We start from the raw sequence: 25744 nt of genomic DNA on the forward strand, positions 1-25744 counted from the left end.
ATTTTTCGATAATATTTTCCTCGCCTCCTCCTACTCTATCCTCGGTAATTGTCCGATTAGTTTAACAAGACGAGGATCGATTAATGTTATATATCGCGAAAGTAGTAGATCTCTCGAATAAATATCGATTTCTTATCTTTAATGATTGGGTGAAACTGGGTTTCTGATTCTCTTTTTTTTTTTTAATAGGAATTTTTGATATCAATATTTATATACCATATTGTATAGTATAGATATGTAGATATATATAAGTATATATACTTTTATTTATAATATAAATTAATATATATGTTACTAGGTGAAAACCCGAAATTGAATAACGTCAAGATTAACATAGTCACTTGGTGAGGTATGTCAGAAATATAATAATAAACCCAAATATTTGATTGTACGTGTTGACAACAAGAGATCATGTGAATCTTGACATTTCACAATTTCGGTTTTTCACGGTGTAACACATATATATTATAATAATTCGTAATAAAAGCTTATGTAAATGAATAAATTATGATGAATATATTAATAGAACCGTGCGTGACTATTATCCAATATTACAATGTTGCAAAATACAATAAAAGCTTAAGAGATCGAACGCAAATGGTTAAAACACGTTCACCGATAAACATATGTGGTCCGTTGTAACGTATATGTATATAGTGTATATAGTATATATCGTATATATCGTACATATCGTTTCATCAGAGTTTTTAATCCGACGTTCCCAATCGACAATGAAAAGCCCCTCGAGCTGTAGATCGTCGCGTAATCTACGCCATAACGAGCCAATGACGTTACGCGTATACATTTTGCAACATACGACGCATTATATAGGAACACACGATGATTCTACTAAGTAGATGCGAAGTTTTTGCATTCTCTTTTTTCCTTTTTACACCATTGACGATAAAAAAAAAGGAATAAAAAAAAGAAAAACAAAAGTGTGTAGGATATTTCTTCGATCTAGCCATTTGATGATGATTGTTGAGAAAACTTAAGTAACTCTTCGTGTGAGAACTATTAACGATAGTATTGGGAGGGTGTTAAAGGGAAGCTTAAGAAAAAGGGAAACAAGCAAACTGGATGGTGGTGATGGTGGCGCGAAGACACCAGACGAGTTTTTCGCATCACGAAACGTTGTTCTCTCATTTCTTTCTTCGTGGGAAGAAGAAGCCCACGATCGAACGAACAACCAGTCAGTCAGTCAGTCAGCCAGTCAGCCAACCAACTAACCAACCAACCAACCAGACAGTTAGCCCTCTTTCGCTTCTCCTCCTCCTCTCTCTTTCTGAAAGAACGTCGATGAAACAACATGCTGTCCGTCCGCCCGCCCGCCGTTCGTTCTCACTCGGAGAAATAACGGGAAGAAAAATCGCGTTAACACACTTGCGAACATAAGCGAACAACAAAACTTCGTGTTAAAAAACAGGACCCTATTCGTTCGTTCGTTCATTCGTATGAAGTAGTTTCAATTAGTCAAGTTCATTAGTCAGTTCAATTTTGCATTTTCCAAAAGACGATTTTGTAAACTTCTTTTCTTTTTCATTTTCAAATTTTCACAACGAGTTCATATTCGATGATTTTCTGTTTGAGCCATATGGGCTACATATGACCCAAAAAATTAACGAATAAAAAAATATTAAGAACAGACAAAAGTTCTGTTTAATCGACTGCATGTAAAGATATCGAAATAATTTTTATTATTAAAGTATCAATATCTCTAATTGTAAGAGATCCTATAATAGAAATTTCGCGTTGTAATAGAAAAGTTCAATTTCCCTGTTGGTGGAAGGATTAATAAACGAAGAAGCATGCATATACGAAGGATGTAAGATCAAGGAACGGATCTTATTACCGGAACGATCCAAAACTCATACCAATGTTGGGTGGTATCTACTATTAGAATGAAGATTCCCGTGAGATAAGGCAACGTGCGATGGTTCATAAATATAAATTCGACTGCATAATCGATTGAAGAGAAATAGGACGTCGAACATGCACGAGACAATCCGAAGGAACCAACCAGTAAAGTAGGAGGGGGCTTCTGAACCACACATCGTCGCTCGAATTTCAAGAACGTTAACCAACCAGCCAGTCAGACAGTCAGCAGTAGTCACCTTTCTCGAAAACGAACAATGAAGAAATAAAAGAGGAAAAGAGAAAGGAAGAGAAAGGAAGAGAAAGAAGAGAGAACTGGATAAACCGATAAATCGAGAAAAGAGAAAGAGAGAAAGAGAATTAAGGTTCCCCGAGAACATAAACTTTAAACGTGACCGACCGTCGCGGTTTCTGAAATGTCAAATTGACGGTGGTTGGTTGGTTGGTTGACTCGAACGAAGAAGAAATTTCTTGTCTTTTATAGAAAAGGTTTTACAACAATCACGGATGTCTCTTTTCTTTTTTTTTTAAATTCTTCTTCAAATAACAAGTTAATCCTTTAAAAAAAAAAAAAAGAAAAAGAAAAAAAAGCTTAATTATTATATAGTAAGCCTTGTATTTCGTATTATTTTATCGAAGATATTCGATTTTTTGTATACAAAGAAAATCTTATGAAAATTAATTTGACAAATTTTAAATTGAGAAAAAAAAAGAAAAAATAAACGTTAAGGATAAAATATATGATTAAAAGGGGGTGTATGTGTGTCTTTGTCCTTAAAGTAATAGATCATCGATCGACACTTCGAATTCTCAAAGTTGATAGGAAAAGGAGAGAGGCAGAGAAAAAAAAAGAGAGAGAGAGAGAGAGAGATGCCATTTTCGCGCCCCAATAAACTTGCCACCTAGATGAAAGTTTATTCCGAAGGGCGAAACGACGACGAGCCCTTTAACGAGACGAAGAGAGATAAGAGAAATAGAGAAGAGAGAATGAGAAAGAGAAAGAGAGAATGACATGGAACGGGATAAGGTCGTATCCTGGCCTCACGGCCCGTTAGTCCGACTAACGACATTCAAATTCCATTAGGGTACCACGATGTGCGCCTGACAACTTTCCGATTACAGATACTCTCTTCTTCTTCTCCCCAACTCTACCTATTTATCTCTCTCTCTCTTTCTTTGTCTTGTCGTTCTCGTGAGAAACAAAATGAGAGATTGAGTGGGAGAAAGAGAGAAATAAATTTGAGGGTGAGAAACAGAAAACTGTGAGAAAGAAAGACACTCTCTTTCTCTCATTCTCTCTTGTCGAATCTTTTCTTGTCGGCAAACGGGATGAAATGTGTCAAGAACAAACAGCTCAGTGAACGGATTGTTTTTTTTCTTTCTCTTTCTCTCTTTCTTTCTTTCTTTCTTTCTTTATTTTTCACCGAATAAGTCAGATAAATACTTTGGCTGGAATCATCGAAGATAATGAAGTTGAATAAAGTAGAAAGATAAACCATTTGAATGCTATGGGCACATATATGCGTCCAACGAAAGCAATTTGTACTAAGGACACGTATATTATTACATATGTTTATCAATTTTTTCGAGCTTCCTTTTAGCTCGAAATTATATTTCTTTTTTTTTCTTTTTAATTTTATCCGAATAGTTAAACATTAATAGAAAAATCATTCCGTTCTCGGTGATAGTAATCGTTAAATGCTATCTAATGATTTATCAAAGGGTTAAGAATGTATAAGGGCATATCGTTAATGAATAATTAAAAGTAACGAAGAACGGGATATAAACTTTTAAATATCTGATTATAATCTATTCGTAAAAGGGGGAGGATTGTATCAGATCGAAACAATGAGAAAATTTTTCAACTTCCAACCCTTCCTTCTACAGTATTAGAGTTGTTCTTAAAAGAAACATTGTGATTTCACAAAGACGATTTAGTCTTAATAATGCAAATGAATTTGTCGTTAGGATTGGATTGTGAAGATAATGCAAGAAATATTGAACAATTATTACAAGTTATTAGAACAAATGGCCTCAGTTTCTATGATCAAATGATATTTTCTTTTGCGAATAAATTAAAAAAAATTATCTTCGGTATTCTTTTAAAGAAAAATTAAATAAAAAGAAGAACACATAAAATGTTCATTCGGTTAATTAAGAACCCTAACAATTAACATCGAACACGCAAAGTCCATGTCCGTTGCACACGCTACCACGAAAGAAAAGAATCCCAGTTAAAATCCAGGGTAACGGTTTCTGGGCTTGAATAAAATGAACGTTCGAATTTTCTGTTAATGAAAGAACCAAACACACGCAAAAAGAGTTCAATTTCATTTTTTATCTAACGTGCAAATACTAACACAATACACACATACCGATAATATTACCAATGTACAAATGCCTGGCTTTCACAAAATCTTCGATTGATACTCGTGAATAAACTCAAACACACCTTGTACATACATAGATATATACATACATATAAATAAATAAACGGGCCACACAGGTGCGTGAAGTACGTCATTACGATCTTTTTACTACGTTGAAAAATATATTTGCATATAAATATAAATAAAAAAGTGTATTTACATTTAAATGCACCCGACTCAAAGGGTCTCCGCGGATCCTTAAGGAGAATCGACGAGGTCGTCCTCCTTCTCCTCTTTTATTTTTAAATCGAAAGTTCGTCGAATAAAAGTCGTCGAAAGGACATCGAGAAGTCGTTTACGTTGGAAGGTAATAAAGACCTTTAGGAGGGAAGAAATTAAGAGAGAGAGAGAGAGAGAGAGAGAGAGAGAGAGAGAGAGAGAGAGAAAGAATGTAAGGAAAAACTGAGAAAGAGGAAAAACTTTATGAAATTAACTATAAAATTGTCAAACATTTCTCGTTCGATTGGTTCCATTTATCCCACCACCTTGAAAAGAAAAGAAAAATAATAAACGTAGCAGTACATATTACAAAATAGAAAAAAAAATAAAAGAAACAAAAAATTAGAGTGTAAATTTTTGAAAAAGAGAAAAAGAGAGAGAAAGCATAATTCAAAAAATTTCAAACTTCTAAAAAAAAGCGAACATTTAATACTTTTGATATCCCCTTCTTCGATGGAGTTATTGTAGTATAAAATTACATAGGGACAATATCCAACTAAAAATACGTAAGTTGTTGAAGAAGTATCCCTTACTAATTGCATGATAAAACGTGAAACTTTGTTTGCAAATTATCGTTAAACTTTAAAAGAGGAAAAATGAAGATAGGTGAGAAATAAACGAAGAATATGCGGAATTTAGTCCTTCACACGTCGTGAGAAAGACGATAAAGTTTCAATTAACTGTTTGACTGAAAGATGCAACAACCTCAACAGAATGCAGATAAGTGTACGAAACTCTAAAGAGAGAGTGAGAGAGTGAGAGAGAGAGAGAGAGAGAGAGAGAGAGAGAGATACGTATTTGAACGTGTATGTAACGTTGCATCCTACATGTGTACGTACGTGAGCCCGTACCTATATATGTTCACGTGTACACGTGTGTGTGTGTGTGTGTGAGTTTATGTGAGAAACAAGATAGAGAGAGAGAGAGAGAGAATATTGCGGTTCACGTAAATCGCATCTCGCAGTACACGCGAAGTAATTAGACCGCCGGTGGGTTAGGTTCGGCTAGCATTTACGAGAATGAGGATCACCCTGGTTAAATGGAAATCGATGGCCACTCAAGGATTTCCTGTAAATTAAACCACGACGTGTGTTTCTAGCGTGAAAGCTATTAACGCTACGAAAATCGTTCTTCGTTAGATATTAGTGTATATGTATATGTGTATTACCCTATTAGAGCATATTGTTTTCTCTTCGTCTATTATCTCAACAAAAATATACGCAAAACCCAACATTCCTAACACACTTAATTATTCTTGTTAACGATGCTGACCGGAATTTTTTTTTTCTTTTTAGTTTCTTATTATATAATTAAATCACGTATACAGTTAAATCGTTATGCTGTTAAATGTAATTATAATTCACAGCTAATTATACAGACAGAGAGAGAGAGAGAGAGAGAGAGAGAGAGAAAGAGAAAAATAATTTTTCATGAGATATACGTCAGATACGAAAATCGCTATATCATTAAAGATAAAGTATAGAATCATACGGCAAAATACCGAGAGAGAGAGAGAGAGAGAGAGAGAGAGAGAGAGAGAGAGAGAGAGAGAGAGAGAGAGAGAGAGATACTCTCTCAACACTAAGAATATCAAGGTACTTTGTCGTTTATAAATAACTAACCTACATGACGGCAAAACGATAAATCGGAATTTTGCATAAACTACGTTTATCGACTTTATTCTTAAAGAATCGATGGGTACAAGGGTGAGGGACGATGAGGGGGGGGGGGGTAAGGAGAATAAACGATAACCAAGAAGAATGTGGATGTGCATGGTTAACGTAAACTCGTTCAATCTTTTTCGCTCTCTTTCATAAATAAACTATGTCTCTCTCTCTCTCTCTCTCTCTTTTTCATACACACACATACATACTACTTTCTCACACATGTTGTGCACCTACTTGGGTTTCTAGAGTGTATGTACAGACCTCCAAACAACTTACATAAGCCCCACACACTGGGCTTGCTACCTTGGAGTCGGTCGTTGCCGTTTGTCTCTCTCTTGCAATTGCACTGGCGTAGTATACACACATCGAAAGATTTCTTTTTTTTTTTTTTCAAACGAATGCCAATTTTTTTTTTATTTTTCTATCACTCTTTATCTTTTATCTTTTATCCTCGTCTCTCGTATTTATTCGCCATTGACTAACGTACGTAAACTCGATTAAAGAGACATATTATACGCGTTCTCCTTCACATTATTATTACGTACACACCACTGTACTAATGCATAAAATAAATCTAAAGTTCATTTATAACTTCATATTATAATCTCTCATTATTGTTATTACAAATATTTGATCTCCTCTCTTTCCCTCTTTTTCTTTCTCCTTCTATCTTTTTCAAAGCTTTCGAACGACAAAAGAGGGAACGCATTTTTAATTAGGTCACTTGTAAAAAAAGAAATATTACGAGAATCGTAAAATTAATTCGCTTTCTCATCGGCCACACTTCAAAGCAATTATTAAATAGCAAATTAATCAAAGCGAACTCGCGTATATATATATATATATATCTCTTTTTAGATATGGCAAACGAACAATCCACCTTTTCCTCCTCCTCCTCTCCACCCCTCCTCCTACTCATCTTCCTGCTGTTGCGCTTGTCTCGCAAATATTTAAATAGATGATGGAACATGCAGACAGTAGTAGTAGTAATAGTAGTACTAGGTTCCCTAATGAAAATACGATTATTTCGGTGGTTAATCAAAGCTAATTCTCCCGAACACGATTCACGTAAATTGTTTCCCCGAAATCTCGATTGGCAGAATGAAAGTGAGAGAGTGAGAGAGAAAAATACTTCGAACGATCTAATTCCGTAGCGACGTGACCAGAACCCACCCTCTATCTTTATCCCTTTCTCTCTTTCACTCACTTTCTTTTTTTCTTTGACTCTCGGTTGCACGTTCACGTGTCCACCACTACTACTACCACTGCTACTACTACCACCTACCCTTCGAAGTTCGCGTGCTTCGATCGATTCTAACGCGAGAGGCTTACGACGGACGATCACCCTCGTATAAATCACGGCTTCTTCGTCCCCAACGGGGTGTTAAGGACGACGAGAACGGCATTTTCGATAAAAGTCGGCACGCTATGCGATAAAATCCGCTTTAACTCAGCTCAAACCGACACAACCACCACCTACGCTAAGACGAAGACATCTACTACTACTACTATTACTGTAACAAAGAAGACCGAGCACAAAGAAAAGCGTCTGCCATCCTTTGGACCAAAAAAAAAAAAAAAAGAGTAGAAAAAAGTACTTTTCCTTTCACTTCTTTTAACTCGACACACGTTCCTCTAGCAAGGAAGAGAAGAAAAAAAGACTTTGTGTTGATAGAAATGCCACTTTTCGTTCCTTATTTACCTGCAACAGAAAAAGAGATAATCGATTATAAAAAGATGTCGTCGTTTAAATCAAAACTATTGTTAAATCGATCGAAAGTTTAGAAGATATTTAATGTTGTTTTACATCTACGCTTAGTTCGATTACTTTTGATGATAGTTTGATTTATTTATAACATTATAGATTTTTAATTATTTCTCGACATTTTGTCAAGGCATTTTTTCTTTTTTCTCAAATAACAAAATCAAATGTATTTTAGGAAAGTTATGATGTATAATATATTTTCTTTTTAAATTGGAAAATTTAATTTAATTTAATTTTCTTTTTCGTCATAAAATCACGCCAATTAAGATGGGCTGATTACGTGGCGCGCATGGGGAAGGATCGAACGGCGCACAAAATATTGGTCGGTATACTAAACGGAAAAAGACCACTAGGTAGACCGAGACGTAGATGAGAGGATAATATTGGATTGGAAAGAAAATATCCGCGGAAATTTACTTTTATTTCAAATTTAAATTTACAAAGAATGAATAAACCGATTTAGGTAAAATATGCGCCGTTTTGTTCGATAACTTGTTGCCATTTTGAAGGTTATTTCATTATGCCTCTCTCATAGAAGCCCTCATCCCTATTGGCAAAAAAGTGAGATAACCAATTTTCACAAGCCTCTTTTGAGGGCAGCATAGTACTGCCAAGAGCATTTTGCATGGACCGGAAAAGGTGGTAATCACTTTTTGCCAGGTCCGGACTATACGGCTGGTGCGATATAACCTCCTATCCAAGCTCCTGGAGTCTCTGCCGGGTCGTTAAAGATGTGTGCGGTCTAGCGTTGTCCTGATGGAACACAACACCCTTTATATTCACCAATTCTGGCAGTTTCTGGTCAAGCGCCTGCTTCAATCTGGTCAGTTGTTGACAATATATGTCCAAATTGAGTGTTTGGCCATAGGGCAGCAACTCATTGTAGATGATTCCCTTACAATCCCACCAAACACACAGTAAAATCTTCTTGGCCGTCAATCCGGGCTTGGCCGCCGTTTGGGATGCTTCGCCAGTCTTCGTCCACGCTCTTTTACGCTTTACATTGTCGTATGTGATCCACTTTTCATCACCAGTCACTATCCGCTTCAGAAATGGGTCGATTTTATTGCGATTCAGCAGTGTATCGCATGCATTGATTCGATTAAAAAGGTATTTTTGCGTTAAGTCGTGTGGCACCCAAACATCCAGCTTTTTTTTGTATCCAGCCTTACTCAAAGGGTTCAAAACGGTTGTATGAGTGGTATTTAGTTCCTGGGCTATCGATCGAGTGCTCACATGATGGTCTACCTCAATTAATTCCATGACTTTATCAACATTTTCGACGATTGGTCGGCCAGAGCGTCGTGCATCTTTGACATCAAAATTTCGAGAACGGAATCGAGCAAACCATTCCTGTGTGCGACGATCACTTACAGCATCCTCACCGTAAACTGTACAAATTTTTCGGCATGTTTTTGCAGCGTTTTTGCCTTTTTTATAGTAATAAAGCATCACATAGCGTATTTCTTCGGAAATTCCACTTATTTTCAATGGAATATAACTTTTGACACGCACGACGAATTGCAAAACTGTCTTCATAGAAAATGTAGCTTTAAATGTCATCTTTCAAACGGCGTATAGTATAACCCGATACAAATCATACAAACCGAGATTTCGACGCTAGCACTATATATTGGCAAATTCCGCGGATACTTTCTTTTCAATCCAATATTAGAAGGGACTTAAAAGAAATAGGATACGAAGACCGCGAATGGAAGGATCGCGCTCAGGACACGGAAACAATGGCGGGATTTGGCATTTGCGGCAAGAACTTCCGAATTCCTAATGTCAATTAACAATAATTTTATAAATTTATAGAGTTTATAGTATTTTAATTTAATTATATAATATAATATTATATAATTATTATATAATTTATATATATATATATATATATATATATATATATATATATATATATAATATTAAATAATTAGTTATTAATATTATATAAAATTATTAAAAATATATATATTTACGAAAGATAAAAAAAAAAAGAAATTTTGTCATCGTTCAATTTTGTTTCTTATCCAAATTAAGAAGAAGAAAAAATGTTTAGGGAAGCCTATATTATCTAAATTGGAAAACACAGTTTTTAAATATTCGAACTATTATTTTTCCAATTAATATAAATGTGTTTAACTAACGTAAAATTATATATCGAGATAATGATCCAAATATGCGTGTATTATAAGTTAGGTGACAAAGATAAAGAAAATAACAAAAATTTTCTAATTCGTTTATAATACAAAAACCAAAAAAAAAAAAAAAAAAAAAAATAAAAGAAAAAGAAAGGGAAAGAGAAAAAGAGATGAAGATAAAGATTTAAATAGAGTTACGTAGGGAAGTTGTGGTATTATATCGTGTGTGAAGCGCCTACAAGAAAAGGCCGTGAAGTAAAGTGCGCGTGACCCCGTTGATGTTGTGTGCGTATATATTATACAATATTCCTCTATGAACATATGGGTTTTCTACATACGTCCACGTATTTCACTATGTTAACACATATATACACATACACGACGTTATATGGCCTGGACCCGACGTTGATTTACTTTTCATGCTCGACTAAACGTCATAAAGCGCAATAATAAAACTGGTGACACGTCTACGGTACACGTAGCATAAACGATAACACCTTCGCTCATATCCTACGGGAAAATTCTAATAATGATAATATTAATAATAAGAAAAAAAGAAAACAATATAGACAAGGTCGCGTGCAGAACAAAAATAAAAAAAAAAGAAAAGAAAATGATGAGAAAAATCTTGTGCGTTGGAATTTCCAAATAATTTCATTGATCCAAAAAGAATTTAGTATGTTTCTAAATGTTTATGATAATGCACCTATTATTATAATTTTAACTAATTGTAAAACATATTTTGTAATTTTAAATCTTATTAAAAGTATCATTTTTAACGATAAGACAAAAAGTCTGATTTAAAAAATTTAGAATTTGAACTTTTTTTTGTACAGTTTTTGTGTAACTAAAAAAAAAAAAAAAAAAATAAAAAGAAAAAAATTACGACTATATAAAATAATAATAAGGATAAACGAATTTCAAATAAATTTGCCGGGTCATTGCAAGGGAATAAATCTCGAAGGAAATAAAATGACAAAAATTTGTATGCACTTTATATATACGTATATATGAAACATGAAGAAGAAAAAAAGGAACTATGATTCTCTTCTCATTGATTGCAATAAAACTTCTTCGGACTGTGAGAGAATAAATCATAATTTCATTATTAGTACAGTAACATTTCGCGGTTGTGTTCAAACTACGTGAGAGAGTAATAGGCAACAAAAAAAGGAGAAAAAAGAAAGAGAATTCCAGTGATTTTAGTGGCGTAACGAAAAGGCTAACCTGGTAAAGGATTTACAGTCAATATATTGCCGGCGTCTACGCATTTTGCGAACGTTCGTAAGTTTAATGACCTCAGTCGTAATAATTTTCGTGCCAAGAAATTGCGCGGTTATATGTGTATGCATAAACATACATGTGTTCACACACACATAACCCATACACATATTACATACGTTGATAATCGTTGAGCAGATCACGAGTTTCTCGTGCGCCTCTCTCTCTCTCTCTCTCTCTCTCTTTCTCTCTTTCTCATTTTCTTACAACTCTCTTTTACTCTTTCTCGTTTCTTAGCCCGTTCATATATCGTTTGAGCTCGTAACGTGACAGAATCAAGCGCCGTATGCACCTTTGATATTCAAAAGAGAGACGCGAGATAAACGAAAGACTATTAAGGAAAGTTCATCGTTCCTTTTTTTTTGTTATTTTATTTCTTACCTTTTCTCTATCTCTTTCTCTTTTAACAAACACCGCCGACACTAACTTCTCAAAAAAAAAAAAAAAAAAGGAAAGAAGAGCCGGCGCTAAAATCCTTTCTTTTTTTTTTTATTCTTTTTTATTTGCATACATATATTACGTGTTACATACACATACGCACGATATAACAACCCCTGTCTTGTACATAAATTTACGAAAACTTTGACTCCCACGCGAAGATTTTATTACTACATTCCTAACGCCACTTTTTCTTTTTTTTCTTTCTTTCGAATTTTAGAGAAAGGTGTGAAATGTTAAAAGAAGGAATTCTTTTATTTATTCTTTCGAATACCATGTTATTTGAACAATGATTATTTTAATAAAATTATATTAATAATCGTTTTCTTTTTTTTAAGTGTTGAATCCTTTTTTTTGTTTTAAGATTTTTACATATAAGGTTTTTTTGGGGGTGAAATCACTACGAGATAAAACATCATTTATTTTAACTCAAAGAGACCGAGGAGGATCAAGCGCGTAAACGTGACGAATAAGCCTTAACCAACAACCCCCTCCAATCTCTACCTTCTCACTCTCACCCTTCGATTTTATCGTTAGACGCAGATCGACTTACCCTCGATTTCATTCTTTGCTATCTAGGGTGTGTACTGATTTGTTATTTTTCTTATCGTAACCATTCATTTTTCACTTAAGTTTTCTCTTCTTATAATTTTAAATTTAGCGTTTCTTTTTATCATAGTTTAGTGCATTTCTTTATTTTTATATAAATATTAAAATGTTCTAAAGATCATTCAAATGATTTTATCGATGACAAATAAAACGATTTCTTTTTTTATATTTTTTTTATCAAAGATATTTTAAATGATCTAATTTGATGTATCGATAGGTCCCTTCAATTTTTTTCTGACCTAAACGATACATGAGTGGTGGGCACATTTTTTCAAATCAAAATTAACAAAATTTATTTAGACGCTGATACTGATTCATAATTCAAACGAATTCTTTTTCTATTCTACATATGACACGTAATTTTTTGTATTTTAGCATTCATTGCATTGTATAACACACTCTTACGATAATAAAACTGCAAAATCTAACGATAAACGTTGACTTTGATTTTCCATTTCTGACATGATAGCAGAAAAAAAGAAGAAAAAACATAAAATAAAAATCTACTAGACGAATCGACGCTGACTTCGATTTTTCATTTTTGATGCGATAGCAAAAAGAAAGAAGAAAAAAGAAAAATAAGAAATCTACTTATGTTAGGAGACGAATGGACGAGCTGATTTCGATTTTTCATTTCTGATGCGATAGCAAAACAAAAAATAAATTACTAGACGGATCGAAACACAAGAAGGTTCTAAATTACGTCTGTGTAGTGTCTATTGTTAGAATGTCAAACGAATTTGAGATATGGAGTAAGGTTTTGAGAATGCAGAAGAAGGAATTGTAAGGGGAGGGGTGGGGAGTTAAGAATAAACGTAACTTACTTTCAAACAATCATTATCAATCTTTATATGTGCCCATAATTATGAAAGTGGTCTAAGTCAAAATTAATAAAAAATGAGTTTATCAGTTATTACGCACCATTATTATAAACTAAATAAATTCAATGTAATTTTCACGATATTATCAAAAATGAATAGTTAGATAATGTTTGTTATTTCAATATTGTGTAGAATTCATATAATGTTCAAGTATAAATCTTTAAATATCTCGAAACAAGAGATATATGACTTAGACCACTTTCATAATTATGGGCACATATATAAAAAATGAGTCACATTGTTGATTTCCAATGAACTTCGAAATTACTGAACCAATCTTAATGAAATTTTGGTTATTTTGTGTTATTTTTTTCAACTTAAAATACAGGATAATTTTTATCGCGATTTTGTATTTTTTATTGCTAATTTAAGTATTTATTATTTAGAGGTTATCTAGATTTCTAGATTGTTTAAGTATTCGATAGATGGCATCGTATTTTAATTCAATTATTTCAATTTAAATACGACATCATAACCTTACTTTTTCTATTTCTTCGTATATTATTATTATTTTGTGCGTTGTTATAATTTATTAAATAGTTTAAAATTATATTAAATCAACATTTTATAATAAAGCCATAGCAACGCGTGGCTGGAGCATCCTAGTATATATATATTTATTTTCCCCTATATTTCAATATAGTTTTTTACTCTAACTACCATGAAACATTATACATAGAAGTCAAATATTATTTCTCCTATATATCAATATAGCTTTCTATCTCTTAACTACCATAAAAAAACACTATACACAGAAGTCAAATATTATTTTTTCTCCTATAATTTAATCTCGTAATACCTTTGAAAAGAACAATAGGATTTGAAAAGATTTACAAACAGGAGATGATGATGATGATATACCGATGAAGAGAAAGTAACATAGAAAATCGAAGAGGACACACGGTCGGGTTGTCATAAAATGTTCGGGGAGTGTCACCAAAGATCAACATGATCGATCGATCACGCGGAACGATCTCCCCTATTACCGAAGTTCATTGTATTGTACAGGTACATCGAATACTAACCCCCTTCCCCCTTCCCACCCCTTCCCCTAACCCCATTCCTTTCATTTTCCTTTCTTTTCCTTCCTTTCCTTCGCTAACATTCTCTTTCACTGTGTACATATTTTTTTCCGTCTAATAGGGACACAGCCCTCCTCTCACCCTTTTTAAAAGTTACACCTGTTCTTTAATGCAACGACGTTACCCTTTTGTAACCGTAGTCCCTTTCATAATCTTCCGGGACCCAACAGTTTTTGATCGTACCTAAACACGAAAACTACGACGAATTGCTTAATTATAGGTTCACTTCCTTTTTGGTATATTACAAGTTAACTCCCCCTTTTTAATTGATTCGAATCGATTATTTATAATTAAGTGAATTTTGTTGGTAAGTGTATTTTTCTTTCAACTTTGAATTTATTTATTGAATAATACTTCTAGAAGGTTTAAATTATTTGTAATTTAATTTAACAGAAATATTATGTAACAAAGATGACTATTTACGAAGATTGGAAATAACCACCCTTCATTGTTCTCCAAACAATCTCTAAAAGAAAATAGCAAAAAAATTGTTATTAACATGATACGTGCCGTTCATAAAAAATGTTCACAAATAAAATATTTACACTGCTTGATTGATTTATCTCTTTCTTTCTCTCTCTCTCTCTTTCTTTCTCTCTCTCTCTCTTTCTCTCTCTCTCTCTCAAGATTAGATTCTTGTTAAAGTTATATAAATTCAGCAAGAACAAATTTAATAATTAACATTTTTTGTAAAAGTTTAACAATACTTGGTAATATTATTAAACGATGAAACTGATGTCTCTTCAACCCCCCTCATTTCCACCCTATCTGTTGATAATATATTTTTCTTTCTCATCATTTAAATGTTACTCATGTTAAATAAAGAAGAAAAATAAAATACAAAAAAAAAAAGTAGAAGAAGAAAAGAAAAAAAGAAAAGGTGCAAATCGTAACGGAAGATAGGATGGATGCGGTCGGTGAGGACGACGGAAGTGCGGACCGCCGGAAGACTTTCCTGGAGAAAGGAAAAAGAGAAAGGGTGGGAAGGGAAGGGAAGGAGCGGCAAGCTGCGGAAATGGAGGATCCGGAATGGGAGAGGGGTGTGGTGAATGACAGAACGAGGAGCGAGAAAATGGCCCGAATCGAGAGGGTGTGTAAAAAGAGAGAGAGAGAAAGAGAAAGAAGAAGAAGCAGCTGCTCGAGTATTTTGTGAATTTTGCTTGGAGGCATTAAACGAGACCTTTTGCACTCCGCCACCCATCACCCTTCGGCGTCTTCTTTTTTCTTGTTTCCTCTCCGATGCCTCGAAACGCTGAAAAGAGAGAAAGAGAGAGAGAGAAAGAAGGAAGTGGTTAAAAACGCGAGAACCTTCTTGCCCTTGGCTAAACTCGATTTTACTTTTCGCAGTTTCTTGATGGCTCTTACATTAGAGAATAAGTAAGAAAGAAAGAAAGAATGAAAGAGAAAGGGATAATTCTCTGAAAGATTTTCTAGCAATTTTTTTTTACCTTCCTACCCCCTCCCTACCCTTACTTTCTATGAAACCTTTTTACCTTTAAAAAGATCTCGATCGATATAAAACTAACATATTGTTATTTGAATCGAGAGAAAGTTTATAAATAAGTTCGTACAGATGCATGCAAGATGAAAGTAAGTGTCGTAACACCTGCGTTTGTAAGTGCCAAATGGTTCTTTTTTTTTATCCTTTTTTTCGGACGATAAAGGGAGAACACAATACAAGCCCTTTATTGTCCCGGAGTCCACTTCGTCGTTACTTTTGTCAACGTTATACTAAAACTGTTATTTACATCATACATTCTCTCTGTAACCTCCCCTGTTCCATTTGTGGATCAAAACTATTCAACGAAATGATCGATTAACGAGTTAGGAATCGTGAAACTTGTTAAATAAAGAAAAAAACATTCAATGTATTTCGATAAAAGGACAGTTTTTTTCTTGACCTAACCCCCTTTTTTATTGCAAAAAAAAAAAAAAAGAAAATAGATGTGATCCTTAAGTTGCCATAACTCGGTCACCTATCCTAAAATATTTTTCTCAATAAAAGAACTGGTAATAATAATTAGAAAAAAAAATTCTCATAACATTTGTTATATAATAATGATGATTAATTAAGGTGTAAATAAAAACTGGTGTTAGGTAATTTCTTTTATCGATAGAAAAAAGAGAGAGTGAGAGAAAAAAACCCGACAAATAATGATGCGAAAATCTGTCCCATACACGTTGGGTCTTTGAAAGTTTAGCAAGTCTAACGGCAAACCGATAGAGAAACTGTGTCTTCTCGTAGTAGAAAAGCAAGTGAGGACTTTCTATTATCTTTTTTTTCCCTTCTTCTAATCCAACGACCCTCGTAAATCTACTTGAAGAACGTTTCGAACTTTCCCGTTAATCGAATATCCCTGGTCTGCCTGTCTGCTTGCTTGGTTCTGTTGTTCGTTCTATCGACTGCAACGAAATGATAAGACAAAGGAGGAATAAAAGAAGAATGATGTTTTTATCACGATGTACTACTAAACTTCTTAATCCTAAATCAGAAAAAATATATGATGCACCACGATATAAGAAACATGGACAAATAATTATAACTCTTTTTTTTACATCCTTTGAGAGAGAATATTATCGTTAAACAACCCGTCATAAATCGAATTTCTGAATATTGTTTATCTACATGAATAGTAGTAGTAGTAGGAGGTAAGAGACCAAATAATCAAAGCTTCCATAATATCTGGATATCTTAGGGATATCATATGAGAAACAAACATATGAGCATCAAAAGGAAGACACGAATGTACAAGGCTTGCATCAGACCGATAAAAGACTTTAATCAGACTTCATTCAATTTGTTCTAATTTTCTAAAAAAAACTATTTAGAAGATAAAAAGAAGAAGATAGAAATAAGATAGAGGATATAGTCATCGGTTAGGACTATTCTTCTTTTCCTAGGAGGGACATTCTAGGAAACAAAGAGAACGTATAGGGCAACAGGGAAGGATTATGAGCGATGAAATAGCGTATTAAGGGTCTCGTATACCCTCCCCATTCGAGAGACTCGCGCACCTGCCACTCGTTTCGGCTCAATCCGAGGACTCTTTCGGGGTTTCACGAGAATAGGATTGTTTCTTCCTCTTTCTCTTTCTTTTCTTCTTTTTTATACTTCTCTATCTCTTTCTCTTTCTCTTTATCTCTCTCTCTCTTTCACTTACAACACTACTGGTCCTCTCCTTCCTTTCGTTCGGTCACGAATTTCATCTCTTCGAAAAGTAGACAAGCGTATCCGATAGCCGCTTATTGGATTTGCCAAAGAGGTATCATCTCTCTCATTCCCCCTAAACTATTCCTCCTCCTCCTTCCCTTACCCTTACACACCACTTGAGTATAAGGGAAGATTCTTCTCGTTAAGAAGATTACCTCCCGGATATACTCCAATGGTAAGACAAGAGACGCCATTTGTTAAGAAATTGAGTACGTATACTTATTACTATTATACTATAGATTGAATGTTTCAGAACAACTATAAATGCATTTTATATTACACATTTTCATGTACTATAGTTATATGTTAGATTTCATATCACTTTATTATTTGTACGTGTTTCTATTAACGTTATAAAAATTAGTAACAAATCTTTCAAATTGTAAATGAAAAACTTTCTTGAAAGATTATTAAAACTATTTATAAATGGATTAATCAAAAAAACGAGTTGCACTTAATTTCTTTTAATTTTAATGAAAAAATTATTTAAATGAATTGTATAAAAAAGAAAAAAAAATGTTATTAATTTAACAAATTTTGTTCTATATCAGTAAATTTTTCTAATTTAATTTTCTATACGTGTCATAAAAATCTCATAGCTTTGTAGAGACACAACTGTGGGACGAACGCCTCCATGCCAAACTTATTAAGCATTCGTGGAGAGGGATTGGTCGGTGGGTCCTGGATAAGCTCAAATAGATAAGAGCAGTCGCCCGGAAAGTGAAAGATCCAGGTTTGAGTCTCAGTTCAGTCCGTTCAGCGATCCAGTCTTTTTTCACGAATTTTACATAACTTTCAATAATCAAAAATATTTCATATCATAGTGCGCGTATCAAAAACTTTTGATCGTATCGATAATAATTTACAAACAATTTATCGAAACTTCATTCTTCTTTCATAAATAATTATTTAATTAATTAGAAAGATAAAGATCGTTGGTATTTAAATATCTAATGATGACCTATCAACCAACTCGATAATCGATCAAGACAAGATAACAAATTGCGAAAGACTCTAGGGATATTTTCTCGATTAAAGGTAACAGTAGTTTTTCTTTAATTGATTTTTAACCGTGATACATGTTTAACTATTAGTATTACAAATTTAAAAGAAAAACACATTAAAACGTTTGGTAATAACAAGAAGAAAGAGAAGGAGAAGAAGAAGAAAAGTCAACGTGTTTTACGAATGGGACGAAAGAGAACAGGACTCCAAACGACGATTCGTTCTTTAGTTTCGCACAAAAGGCAAAGAGCTGACCGACTACCGGAGAGACCGCTTACGATCGAAAAGGTAAAACTTTAACGTTCCCGAAGGAGGCATCGTCAACTTGAAAACCGGTTGTGTATGTTCCTCGTCGCTTAGCAAACGACACACACACACACACACACACACACACACACACACACACACACACACACACACAAAGTATGAAACTGGCTAAACATTTCTCGCGACCGACTCACGCCGCTCGTAAATTCTCCGTTAAATTCGAAAATTTATTTTTATACGATTAGTAGCAAAAAAAAAAAAGAATAAATAAAACAAGAAACATTCTTCTATTGCGACTAGTTTGATTAAAATAAAAAAATAAAATAAAAAAAGTTTAGCCCATCGTCCATTTCGTATGATAATTTTAATTAAAAAGAACCCTATTTTCTTCTCTTTCTCTCTCTCTTTTCAAATTTATTTGTATAATCTTTACGTATAATTAATTAAACGTGTTCGCATAAATACGAAGGGTGTTGTTGTATTGTGCTGACAAAATTTTTTGCCTACACATTTCTACAAAATGTTTCGATATAAATATCATATATATTTTCCTGTTATCGGGTAATGGATTTCAAACTTTAAGCAGAGATAAAACGTGTAAATTGAATTAACTTTGTATAAAACAGTGATGCGTGGAATGAGTTTGCTATATTAGAGAAAGAAACAAAAAATAGTAAAAAAGGAAAAAATAAAAAATATAAAATAAAAAAAAAGAATCGTGAAATCAAACGAGATTCCTTATCGGGTCATCTGCGGATAACTGGTTTCATCATCCGAGCAAGAAAATTCGATCGAGTGGTTGATCCACGAATAAAGAGAGAAAGAAAGAAAAAAGGGGAAGAGAGATAGAGAGAGAGAGAGAGAGAGAGAGAGAGAGAGAGAGAGAGAAATCGAAGTTAACCGAAGTCAAAGTAATCAAAGCAACAACACGCGAAAGTATGAGAGAAGAGAAGAAGTATCAGCCAATTTGAGTTGCTCTTTCTTTACGTTTGCTTATTCCATTCGAGTAGTTAGTCTTTGGTGTCTCTCGACAGCACGTTAACTAACGAATCCATAAAAGAGAAAAAAAAAGAAAAGAAAAAAGATAGGAAGAGAAAGATCAGAGAGATCAGCGTTTTTTAAACGAACCAACCCAACAACGCGTGACGACGACGTGCCAAGAAATTTCTTCTTTCGAGATTGAAGAATATTTCTAATATTTTTTTGTGGTAGGTTCTTTAAACTTAGTACTAGTAAATGACGAGAAAAACGACATACACGTGTTAAATCCTCAATTTCTGTATTTTTTATTTGATATTTTGTTAAAAAAAAAAAAAAAAAAAAAAAAAAAAAAAAAAAAAGATAAAGAATCATTAATTTCGTTAAATAATCTAAACAAAAAAAAAGGATTGAAAATTTTAGTTCATTATCGTAGTATATATCGATTTTGAACAATGATTTAAAAAAAGAAAACAAAACAATGACCTTGATATCGAGATGATACACGTGAGAGAGATACAAGTTGACAATTTTTGAGCTTTAACAAAAAGTAAAACCTTTATTTGTTTGGAATTCAAATGAATTGCATTGAGAAAAAAAAAAGAAAACTATTTCTAACTTAGGCTCATAACTTTTCAATCCACCCTCTCACATATACATAATGCAGATTAAATTATGGACAATGGGGATTTTAAAAGTATGAGGCAAAAACTTTGTTCAATGGTTCATATAATAATAAAAAAAACCCGCGGCTAACTTTATTTTTTGTTTTGTTGACTTATCCTTAATAGCGTGCTGTCATAATTACCGGCACATATATCTTTTGAATCTTTTTTTTCGGAGTCGTCTCCTAAATGAGGGACCAAAAAAAAAAAAAAAGAAAGAAGGAAGGAAGGGATTGAAAAAGAAAAGAAAAAAGGAAAAAAAATGAACTTCCGGTGGTTTATCCTCTGGGAATCAACCCTGCTATCAGTGGTGTGTATTTATGAGACACCCTCCCAACGGTAGGCTCCGAGATCAAGGAAAAAAAGAGAGAGAAAGAATAATACTACCTAAAACGTGTGAGAAAGAGATGAGAGGGTAAGGGTGGGTGGAATAGAAATAAAAAGAAAAGAGAGAGAGAGAGAGAGAGAGAGAGAAGGTGGAGATAGAAAACTAAATCAGTGCACGATGTCCTCCTGACGTATTCGCGAGCGTTTCCGACGTGACCTGCACGGATGAGAGATTGCCTGAAAAGCTCACGTCGCATGCTTTTCCACTGAAAGAGAGAAAGAAAGAAAAAAAGAGAGAGGGAAATTTGACGTAGTGTATGCCATCGCAATCACAACCATCATACGCACCACCACCACAACAACTATTTCTACCCTGGCAGCAGCATTTCTTCCCCCAAGTGACATATACTTTTCACCTTGTCGATTTTGCAAAAAAGAGAAAGAGAAATAAAAATAGAAAAGGAAACATCTTTTCTGAATTTTGTATATTTCTGTTTTTTATTATATAAAAACCACCCCTCTGCTACCATCGTTCGTTTTTCTATTGTCCTAAAGTAGACATACACAATGGTACCGCAACGTATCGGCATTACCACCCCACTGCACCGCAACAAGCGTGAAAAAATCCGACAGCAATTCGCTAAAAATCAAGCAATCGTTTCCGTCTATCACAAAAGATGAGAGACAGAGGAGAAAAAAGAAGAGAGAAAAAAAAAGAAAAAAGGGGGGGGGGCATCTAAAAAAAAGGTGGTAACACAACCTTTGTAACTCTTGTCGTCAAATCGAATTCATCGTAGCACATTAGGACAGCTATCGGGATCGTTACGGTTCCTCGATGATGGCCATTCGTGTTCCCTGCTATCCGTTTTTGATCGTGGTCTTTATATGGGAGAAAGGGAAAGAATGAAAGAAAAAGAGAAAGAGAGAGAGAGAGAGAGAGAGAGAAGATGGAACGACAGACGGATGACAGGCGCTCGTCAAACGACAATGCTTCTAAAGGGCGTGAAAAGAGGGTAAAAGATAAAATGAGAGAGAAAAAGAGAGAGAAAGAGTGGGAGGGTGACGAGAATGTCGAGAAGGCAATGTCAGGAACGCGTTCTTCGTAGTCGTCTTCAGTTACCGGTTACCGGTTACCGGTCGACAATGAAAAGGTAGAATATATCGTGAGCGAGGGCGTAACAAGGGTTCAGTGATAGTGGTGGTGGTGGTAGTAGGGGGTGGTAGTGGTGGATGATTGGGGGACAAGAGAAAGAGAGACCAACGAACGAAATGAACGAACGAATGAACGAACAACAAGAAACCCGTCGTAGTTTTTACGAGAGAGAGGAAAAGAGAGAGAGAGAGAGAGAGAGAGGGGGACACGCTTTTCCGAGGGGTCGCGAAAATCTACGGGCTCGATAGAAAATTAATCGCGATTGTGTCGAGCTTTTGGAGGAGGGTTCTTCCTTCCTTCCTTACTTGGTTCGGTATTGTCCCTTTTTCCCTTTTTATCTCTTCTCTCTCTGTCTTACCTCTTGCTTCTATATCCTTTCTTTTTTTTTCTTCTATTTTGGCTCTTTTTCTTTTATTCCTTTTCTTTCTTTCTTTCCTGCACTCTCCTCTGTCGTAGGAGGACGGAAACCGGATTCCAATCGTACGAGGGACAAATTTCCTTCCAATTTTTCTTCCTTCCGATTCGAGGAGAGTCCTACTACTATTGTTACTACTACTTATACATATTTCTTCCCTCTCGAGTATATGCTAATCTATTCTTAAGTGCTTTTGTTTTGTCATGGTAAAAGAAAAACAAGAAGAAAATGAAAAAGAAGAAGTAAAGGATTAAAAAAAAAAAAAATTCAACATTTTTCGTTCGACGATTTTTCAATCGGAATAAAAATTCTAGGATTCCAATTTATGTACATACATACATATATTTATACATATGTATATATTTTAATGTGTTTTTTCTTTTATTTTTTGTATTCAATGCATAACAAAGTACACGAGATTCAAAGTATCGTTTAATCATCCGAGTTTAAGAATAAAGTATAATTATATAAGATGGAATGAAAAAAAAAAACAAAAAAAAAAAAAGAATACATTAGAATGAGATAATAGAGAACGAAGAGTTTCTCTCTCTCTTTCTTTCTTTCACATCGTTCGTCGCAAAGACGAAGGCCTTTTCTTGGCTCTTGCAAACATCTTATATAATATTATACAAGCATATATCGTTGTATTTATTTATTCTCAATCGCGAATTTACAAGCAAATTTACAACGAATTATTATTATTATTATTATTATTATTATTATTATTACTACTACTACAGCTACTACTACTACTACAAACTAACGTCGGATGAACCCTCCTACCCCTCCCATCCACCCTCCTACATTGCTTCTGTTTACTGTCCGCTGATGATAAACTCGCAAAAATTTCTAAACAAACTTTCCTTTTGAGTTCAATAGTTCCAATATAAACACGAGTTAGTTCGTAAGAGAAATCGCGTAGATTTCTAAAAAAAAAAAATAAAGAAAAAAAAGAAAAAAATAACAAACATTAATATATATATATAGACTATCGGAAAAAAAGGCTACAAGATAATTATTAGATTATTTGAACTATCTTTGTAATCGTGTGTTTTTTTCGTTATTTGTCTCTTCACTCCCTATCACCTTCTCTTTTCCCTGTTTGATTTTCTATGTTTGTTTCACTTTTATCGTTTGGTTAATATCTTATCTCTCCCTCTTTTTCTTTCTTTCTTCCTCTTTCAAGTTGTTCGTTATCGTTAAACATTTTGTTATCGTGTCTCGTTTTACGATAAGTATAATACAATACTTTTAGTTGAAAGAAAAAAAAAAAAATAGGAAGAGAAAAAAAGAAACATTATTTAACCAGTTAAGCGTGGCGGCGATCTATGCGCTGAGCGCGCTCCGGTGTGTGCCGCGATAATCAAGCGATGACGGATATAGTCGTCAAACACAGAGTAAGTGGCGCTGTTGAAATAATAAATCAAAAAAACCACTTTATTTTAGAAAATGAACAATTTTTTTAGTAATGTACACATAGTTTTTTAATATGAACATATATTTATACATAATAAACGAAAAAATTAGAGAAAAAATCGAATATTTATAGAAGTTAAAAATTTATTCTTGACTTTTTTTTTCTTGACCTCTAAACATTTGAAACATATTGAAATTTACGAATATAATTTAGTTTTCGCCAAAATTACAATTTAAACATCAAATTGTAACAAACTTTTACGCATGGCAGATATAGACGTCATGACACAAAATTCTGCCACATCTCCATGACGGATATAGTCGTCAAACACGCTTAACTGGTTAAAAAAGAAAAAAATGTCGCTCTCCACTCGATTAAATTTAGCATTGGTAAAATAAACTATCAATAAATTCCATGAAGGCCAAAGGCTGTGGTAAAAACAAGAAAAAAAAAACTTGTCGCATCGATATACAACGTAAACAACAACGCGTTCTTTTTAATTATTCAAACGACGTTTTTTCTTCTTCTTTTTTTTTCTTTTTTCCTCCTTCTCTTCAGCCTTCTTTTCCATTACCCTTTACCACCTCCATCGTTTCCTATTACCTACTTGAAAAACGATCATCATCCTCTAAGCACGTACGCACACATACGATGAACACGTTTTGCCACAGACACAGAGAAACAGACAGACAGACAGACAGACGGATGGACAGTCAGACAAGAGGATCGGGGACAACGACGTTCTACGATCACTTACACAACGTCATACATATAGAGATGCTATTTATTTACAACGCCGCTTAAATACGCCTGGAGCAGGAAAAACAAGCGGTTTCGAACGAGAATAGAGCAGCTCCGATGATAGCTGACCTGACTCAACTGAGAACCAATCGTTGAAGGACGTCTTCTTCTTCTTCTTTTTCTTCTTTTTCTTCTTCTTCTTCTACATTTTTTAATATATTTTTCTTTTTCTTCTTTTATTTTTATCCATTAGTTTATTTTTTTTCTTCATATTATAATATATCAATACACCTAACGGGAAGAAATTATTTAATGCACGCGAGAGTTATGTTGTAATCAAAATTGTAACACAAAAAAACAACATTATAAGTATTCCATTGTTGGGTTTTATATTCAAAATTGTTTAAACAAATATAGACATTTTCTTTCTCAAAATTTGTCAACTTTTCTAGCCAGCCTCATATTATTATATTTATTATGTAATAACTTTTTCTAAATATCAATTTTATTCAATATTCATTCCATTGACAATTTAAATCTAAATTTATATATGAATTCAAAGATCAAGTTAATTGTTCAATGTTCACTGTTCAGTTTTACTTAAATTATTTAAATATAGACATTTTCTTCTCAAAAATTGACACAGTATGCGCAAAAAAACTTTTTTTTTCATTGATAATTTTTAATAATCATCTCCAAAAATTTGAATAACCTGACAATTGAAATTTAAATTTATATAAAAACTCAAAAGTTAAGATGATTGATCTAAAAACAAAACAATGAAAAAAACAAACCAAAAATATATACATCATTCCGTCTAAAAATATTTCCGCACGAGAAACTCACCTAACACGATGTGTGGGGTGATATGTTAAAGTAAAGTTGAGTTAAAAACAGTCTAGGCGCCCGTATATAAAACATAAATACCTCTTGTTTATATCATCCTAATCGGTATGTGTACATCGAGCAGCAGTGGTGGATCATGCCAAATGATTAGAAATTTGCCAAATTATTGTACGAAAGGAGAGCCTTGTCCGAGTTCCCTCCTCCCTCGTCTCACAGTTTTGCGGTAATCGTTTCGAGCATGCGCTTTGCATAGCATTTAAGAATAGAATTGGTAAATAGCGCTCGAACGACTTGCAAAAGACAAGGAAAGAAGAAACGCACTGATGAAAAAG

At 33.8% G+C, this 25744-nt stretch overlaps 2 protein-coding genes across 2 annotated transcripts in view; one reads left to right on the top strand and one right to left on the bottom strand.

Moving 5' to 3' along the window:
- The window catches only part of heca (hdc homolog, cell cycle regulator), a 165029-nt gene that overhangs the window by 78377 nt on the left and 60908 nt on the right, over positions 1-25744 (bottom strand). The gene's annotated exons all lie outside the window — the stretch shown is intronic.
- Positions 1-25744, top strand: part of LOC107065519 (chymotrypsin inhibitor) — a 132037-nt gene that overhangs the window by 208 nt on the left and 106085 nt on the right. The gene's annotated exons all lie outside the window — the stretch shown is intronic.

Source organism: Polistes dominula, unplaced genomic scaffold, assembly GCF_049000335.1.
Source record: "Polistes dominula isolate Pdom_NZ unplaced genomic scaffold, Pdom_raw_medaka contig_24, whole genome shotgun sequence".
Classification (NCBI taxonomy): Eukaryota; Metazoa; Arthropoda; class Insecta; order Hymenoptera; family Vespidae; genus Polistes; species Polistes dominula.